The sequence below is a fragment of the Triticum urartu genome, chromosome 7A (genome assembly GCF_056163025.1).
Source record: "Triticum urartu cultivar PI428250 chromosome 7A, HENAU_Tu73, whole genome shotgun sequence".
NCBI lineage: Eukaryota > Viridiplantae > Streptophyta > Magnoliopsida > Poales > Poaceae > Triticum > Triticum urartu.
The window spans coordinates 111,407,057-111,414,652 of record NC_141879.1 but is presented as its reverse complement, the minus strand read 5'-3'; positions in this window follow the sequence as shown (position 1 = coordinate 111,414,652).

Genomic DNA, 7,596 nt, shown 5'->3' with positions numbered 1-7,596 from the left:
GAACATTTTTTTAGAAGGGCAAAAGTTGTTGAAAAACATACACTCGATAACTTGTGTGTAAGTGCCATGATAATATACGAAGTGCAGATCTGATAACTTGGGTATAAACACCACGGCAACATTAACCAAAAGGGGGAAAGGTGGTTGAAAAACATACCCTTAGTAAATTGTGTGCAAATAACATGTTAATACACAAGCCGAAGAACTAATAACTTATGTACAATGACCGTGGGTAATTTTTTTGGGGGGGAAACACCGCGTTAATTTTCGACCTATGAGAAAAGAATTATTGGAGAATTTACTCTAGTAACTTATGTGAAAATTGCATGATAATAGACGAAGTGAAACTTGATAACTGTATAAACATCGCAGTAATTTGAAACATGGATGTAGTATGTCAAAATTTCATGTTTTTTTGTTCTCTTTTTGTATGCTATCAGGCTTCCTCTCAAAACCATAACCTACACTCAAAACGCATGGTGACTTTCACGAAGGGGAACGGGGTTGATCAAACATAACCCCCCCCCCCCCCCCCCCCGCCCGCGCGCAGTTTAAATTCTATGCAAAATTACGATGTTGCACATGTTAAAGTTATTGTGATTTTCACGTTGTAGTTACCGGCCTTCTCATGATATAGTTACCAGCTTTACCATGTCATTTTTTTAACCAGGGGTGTTAATGTTTGAAGTTATCAGCATGCACATGTCATAGTTATCATGCTGCTCGGCCAAAGTTATCAAGCCTAAAATTAAGCTTTTCATTGACGGTAAAAATAAGAAGGGTTCAAAATCCGTTGTTTGCATACTATGGACAACAAGTTAAGATGGGTGAGTTGGTTATAAGGCATAGCAGGCATGCATTAGACCTGAGTTCGATTCCCCTTTTTAAGTACTTTATTATTTCTTTTTCTTCCAACCTAAATTAACTATCATAAAACCAGGAGAGATAAAAAACCGTTTTGAAAATAAAAATCGGCAGGAAAAAAAAATCGGTGGAAGCCTCCTACGATCGAGGGAGTTCAAACGCTCATTCGATCGAGCGGAATGAGGCCCTCATGTGCCAGTTATCTAATGAGTGGACCGGGTTGGTAATTTTTCTAACTGGCACACATGTGCCAATTATCGCTGTCCTTCTGAAAAAAGGTGTATTTTTTCATCACTAGTAAGTATGCACGTGCAACGCATGTCTCGACTAAAATATATTCCATTATAAAACACATTATTCTATTATAACGTAAACCTACTTTCTGTGAAGCTGAAATCTCATGCAAAGAGCATATAATTTCTAAGTCCTTAAAATGACTGAAAAATATCATGCTTTATGAATACATGCTCAAGTCCATTGCGTAACAATTACCGAATATCATTAACTAATTGATACAAATTCAGTCCATGAAGAAAATTAAATTGTATATTTGCATTATGCACCCCCCCCCTACTGCATCTTGGCAACCAACGCCATCACCAACACCTCGCGGTCAACCATGGTACTATATAGATGCAGATATAATTGTTTGTCATATACCGTAGCCATGACCTCTTAAGCAGCATAACTGACATCATTCACGTGTTATTCATAGTTAGAGTAATCATTTGATCTGAACTGAACTAAATTTGATGTATAATATTCCCAACCAAAGAAAAATATTTTTTCAATCTTATTTTCTTCTAGTTGGTACCTACAAATGTGCCACTGGCAATAGGCACTGGGAAAACAGACATGTAAGTGTGTATATAGAGGCAACGGAAATTAGTAGTTTCCACGGAAGCTGATCAAATGATGTAATTCATCAAAGCTCTGAGATACAAGTTTGCGCATCTAAGAAACAAAACATTGCTAGTTCATACAGAAACAAACCATCAAGTTGTATCAATAAGACATCCTCGCCCCTATGGTTGTACGAAGCAATGTCAGGAACACGCTTACTCATAATCTAAAGGTCCTGGCCAATATGTAATTCATTTATGGTCATTTAGTGTTAATCCTTTCATGACAAGGTCCAGAGCAACGAAGGTAATTGCAACCTGTTATTTCAAATAGTAAGCTTCTCTTGTGAACATTCACAATAAAGCACATACCCAGTTTTAATTGGTTTGGAAAATAACAACAAAACATTGGGATTATAAGTCGAATAGCTCTTAGTGAGAAACAACAAAATCCAATAGTAGTATGAAACCGAAAAGAAAAACAATAAAAATATCCAGACTACGATGACCTCCTAATTTCAATAATCTCCTCGTTCCCCTAGAATTTCCGTTATCCCTCTCAAATTTAAAAATCCAGTTCTCCGTCATGGTAGAATGAGCTCTCGGTGCGTCCTCACCGTCGCCAAAGGAGCAATGGACGCAGAGCAACACGTGAAGACGGAGCCCGAGTAGTCAGCGGCGGCTGGGAAACAAAGCAACACGTGCAGAGGGAGCCCTCACTGTCCGCGGTGGCCGGGATACAAAGCAACACATCGCGAGAGCCCTCCTTCTCAGAGGCAGCCGGGAAACACGTGCAGCCGGAGCCCGTGTGGTCGGCGGCATCCAGGATACAGGGCAAACAGAGCAACGCGTGCTACATAGCCTCCCCCGCCATGCCGGTCTAAGGGCGTCCTGTTCGTCGGCCTCCTCGAGTCGTCGCCCGTGATGATCACCTCGGCATACGCGCGCAGCAACCCCACGTCGATGACCTGCACACCCATCTCCATGGTGGTGGTCGGCTGCGCCACGCCGTCGTTGTCGCACCGCTGCAGGCCGATTAGCTGATAACCGAATTTACTTTTTAGACTTGTTAACTAAATTAGCCCATGTAGCCCTTGCTACTTGTACATTTTCAGACTTGATAGCATAATTTACTTTAGGAAAAGAGATTAGGCATTTCATTTCCTTGCACAAACAAATCGACATGATGTTACCTAGTCAACTACGGACCTTTTGTTCGTATACCTTTTTCGGACCTCAAAGCCCTTTTGACCACCACAGCTAAGCCAAAATGCCCAAGCTTCATCCAAAATTTTAAATTCCATGCCAACATGGGTTACCAAGCCGGACAATATAGCTCTACAATGGAAAAGTAATCATGAGCACAAAAAACTTGTGCAAGTACCATATTTCAGGATGAGAGAAAAGTAAATGTGAAAGGGAAAGCTTGGTAGCTCATGTTGGCATGGTACGATGGTACGATGTGTTAGCCTCTTCTTCCATCTCAATAGACAAAATAGAACCCCGACTGATTCTTCTTTTTATAAAAGGGAAAGCTTGATCAACTTGAAGGTAGTCTTATGATAAAAATTATGTCAGTTCTAGTGAGCTATTCATAGGAACATGGCATGAGAAAGGGAAACTTCAGACTTACACACCAGATTGAAAAGGAGAGCAGTTATCCTCACCGGCTGCTTCTTCCACGAATAAAAGGGCAGAGGTTGATCAAGTTGAAAGCAATCTGATGTTCCTAATTCCGGTTAGTGATTCATGGGGAAGATAGCAGGAGAAAAGCAAATAGAATTACATACAAAATTGAGCATGTCCTTCACCAGCGATTGACTCCTTCACCAGAACGCGATTGAAGAACAGAGTTCTCCAGCAATCCAATCCTTCACAAGAGTGGGCTCACCCTGCGGCTCGACTCCAGGGCCTTCCTCCAGGAGGAGCAGGTCCGGCACCAGAGCTACAGGTCCCACGTGCTCGCCCTCCTACGCCGCGACTCCCCGGGCCGCCGACGCGATCTCCCGCGCCAACCTGAAGCCGGACAACACCACGCTGGTCTTTGAGGCGTCGGCAACAGAGATACATGGGCCATGGTGTCGTAGGTATTGGCCCTTTTGCCCCGCCATCCATGATCCAGCGACAGCGCGGGTGAGAGTGGCGTGCGTCTCGAAGCAGAGAAGGTAGGGGATTGGTGGCGGGGGGCAGACTTGCAGTCGCGTGCGTGCTTGCCGCGCTGATGTGCCCTTCGGCATGTTGGGGTTGTTTTTCTCTTCGGCGGCGACGCCTAGGACCTGCGGAGTTCAAGCTATCCTCTCCACCACCGATTCCTTTTCTGTGGAGGCGCAACTGGCTAGGGTTGGGAGGCTATGGAATCGGGAAGGATGTGAGGGACGGAGCAGGCAGAGTACGGAAAAAAAACAACCCCTTACTATTGAATCGTTACTTTTTACTTACGAGTGGCATGGTGGGTAATTTTCTTCAAAGGTGGAGTACGGTCAGTCAATGCAATTTACTAAGTGCACACAGAGTATGGGTTAGATTAACGCTAGCTGTTAGATTAAGTTTAGTGGGCCTAATCATGCGGTGGTAATGGGTCCGTGTACATTTCGTGGGGTGTGTTTAGAGAAGTTCTTGTTTAATTGTTTAATAGTAGTGGAGATGTGGGTCATCTTTCTGACAATTCAGTGCTAGTTATAGTGGCTGGTGGCTGGTGGCTAGTCTACTTATTGATGACCGTGCAGACTGAGATTAAGACAACTTGCTAACAGCACTGAGCAACAAACATAAAATTGACTACTCATCGACGTTGATGTGTAGTCATCAACGTTGCTTAGTGCCACTGTTTGTCTTGAGTTCCCTTGTCTCGCTTTGGCTGTCTTATGGGTATAGACTTGCGAAAATGAATAGTACTCCGTCTGTCTCAAACTAAGTGTCTCAACTTTAGTACAACTTTGTACTCACTCCGTTTTTATTTACTGAAGTCAAACTTCATAATGTTTGATCAAGTTTATAGAAAAAATATAAATATTTATCATAAAAAATCAAAATGATGTGAAAGTACATTCAATAATGAATCTAATGATATTGATTTGTTATTGTATATGTTAATATTTTTGTTTATAAACTTTGTCAAAGTTTACAAAGCTTGACTTTGACCAAAGCTAATACGCGGACTAAATAAAAACGAAGGGAGTACTAAAATTAGTACAAACTTGAGACAGTTATTTTGGGATGGAGGAGGTAGTTTATTTCAAAGGGGTATCTTGACTTTCAAGCTCGTAATTAGATCTACTCCTAACTCTTTGTCCACTTCTACAGAGACAGTTTTTATGTGCACAAGTTAGAGCATCTTCAACTGTTCAGCCCCCCACGGTGCCCAAAAAGAGCCGCCTGGGGGCGAACCGGCGCTAGATTGGCCCCTGGGGGCAAACCGGCGCTAGATTGGCCCCTGGGGGCGACATAGCTCCCAGCCACGTCCCCAGGCGCTGCCCCCCCCCAAGTCGCGCCAAATTTAAACTTGGTCACTCCCGCTCACAAAAAACGCCCAGTTCGGCGATTGGATGAAAAGTTCGGTGTACAAAAAAAATAAAGGACGCGCGGACAACACATCAAATGGCCGGGTCGGCCTCCGGTGTCCGCGTATTCGGCGTGCGCGGGCTTGGCGGTGCCGGAGCTGCTTCTGTGCTGGGCGATGTGGGCGCATCTTCTGTGCTGCTGGGCGTCGTGGAGGCATCATTGCTCGGGCTTGGCGGCGTCGTCGGCGTGGGCGTGGGCATTGGCGACGTCGTCGACGGCAGCTGGTTCGGGATGAGGCCACACTCCGCTAGGTACCACGCCTTGAGCTGCTCGTCATTGCTCTGTAGCATGTCCGCCCCGCCCATCAGAAAAGCCAGGTCGGTGTTCCTCTTCTTCGCGGCGACGTTGGTCCGGAGTAGGTCGAGCTTGACGGCGTTGTTCGTCATCAACGCCGGCCACCGTGCCTCGGTCTTCTCTTCACGCAGGGCGGCCCGGGCCTGTGCGTCGGCGAGGCAATGCTCGATGGACTCCTGCACGCGCGCGATATCCGAGTCGGCGTGTTTCCCCTTCTTGGCCACTTTGTTGCCTTCAGGGCGCCCGTCGCCCGCGCCCAGCATCGGCGTCCGGTTTGTAGGTCTCCTTGGCCTTGGCGAGGGTGTGCCGGACATCCGCCCACTTCTCGCACTTCTCGATCTGCTTGAAGACGTGGAGGTACTTGAAGTCTTGGTCGCTGCTGTCCTGGCGATACATGGCGAACATCCGCAACAGCTGCGCCGAGGAACAAACAGTTGGCGGGCGCGAACAGTGAAAGGAAGTGGGAGACCTGCGTGCCATACCTGATCCTCAATGCTGGCGCCGCTCTCCGGGCGAGCCGCGATCTCCTCGACGATCCCATGCCATTTGTTGCACGCCGATTGGATGAACCCCCAATGGTTCGCCATTGCCTTCGACTCACGCTGCATGTAGACGCCTTTGAAGTAGGGGTCGACGAGCTTGCGCTCGTCGAACTCGGCCTTGATGCGCTCCCAATACGTATCGATGCTTTGGTTCGTGTCGGTGATCGGGTCGAGGCAGACGACTTTCCACGCTTCAGCGAGGCACTCCTGGTCCTTGGACGCCCACTTGATGTGCGGCTCGCCGGTCCTGGCCGTCCCTTCTTCTTCTTGCGTTTCCTCGCCTGAACAGGCGCCGACTCCTCCTCCTCCTCCTCGTCGTCCTCCTTCTCCTCCGGCTCCTCCTCGTCGTACTCGAGCTCGCCGTCCATGTCGCCGTTTTGGTCCATCATGTCGTCCTGGGTAGTGAACTCGAGGGACGCGGCGGCGACGGCGGCTGAGCCTGCCGTGATGATGTCGTGCATGTCGGCTTCGGTCGCGTCGGTGTCGCCGAGATGCGACGTGGAAGCTTGTGAGAAGGGCAGCGCGCCACGGCGGAGAAGGGGCATTGGGAAGGACGCGTAGGCCGGCGGTGAGTAGGTGTACGGAGGGTACTGCACGCCGGCGAAGGCAGACGAGGGCGTGCACTGGGCCGGGTGACCATGGGAGAAGGTGATGTTGGGGTTGAACCCGCCATGCGCGTCCCCGTCGGCGTAGCCCGGCGACGGCGTGCAACCCCAGGGTTGGCTCCAGGGCACGTACTGGGCGTGGCCGCCGGGTGGATTATTCATCATCCCCATGCGAGCCGTCTTGGCTTGTTCGGCCGAGCGCTCCGCCTGATCCGCCGCCGCCACAACCGTGAGCGCCGCGCTGTCCCGGGCCTTCTTGGCGTTGGCCCTGTTCGGCCCGTCGGTGGTGACAGCCTCCCGACGCTGAACTTCCGCCCTCCAGTCGGCGTTGGACATGCCCGGGGGCTTGGACGGCGGCGCCCTCGGCTTCCTCTGCTTCGGCTGGGCGACGGCGACGGTCGTAGCCATCGTGGCGTGGGGGAGCACGTACTTCTTCGGTGGCATGGCGGCCAGCTGGGAGGGGAGGAGGAGATTGGCAGGGGAATGGAGAGAATGAGAGGGAAGCCGGGGGAAAGCGGGAAGAAACGGAGGGAAAAGGGTCTCAACTCGCCGACAGAGCGGTCCCACGCCCCTTTTCGCTTGTGCCGACGCCCATAGGTGCCCCCCAGCGCGTCGGGTTCCGCTCGGGTGCGCCCGCTGTTATTTCGGCCCAACCCGGCGAAAAAGGGACTCACGGGGGCGCGACTGGGCCGATTTTCGCTTGCCGGCGCTAAAAAATGAGAGGGGGGGCTGTTGGGGGCGCGGCTAGAGATGCTCTTAGTAACCCATACACCGATTGGCAGTTAGTGAAAAGTACAAACTGGTGAATATATACACCTGTGTAGTAAAATGCAGAGTACATGGCAACACATGCCATGTTATGTCTGTCCCCTCGCTTGTCCTCTTATA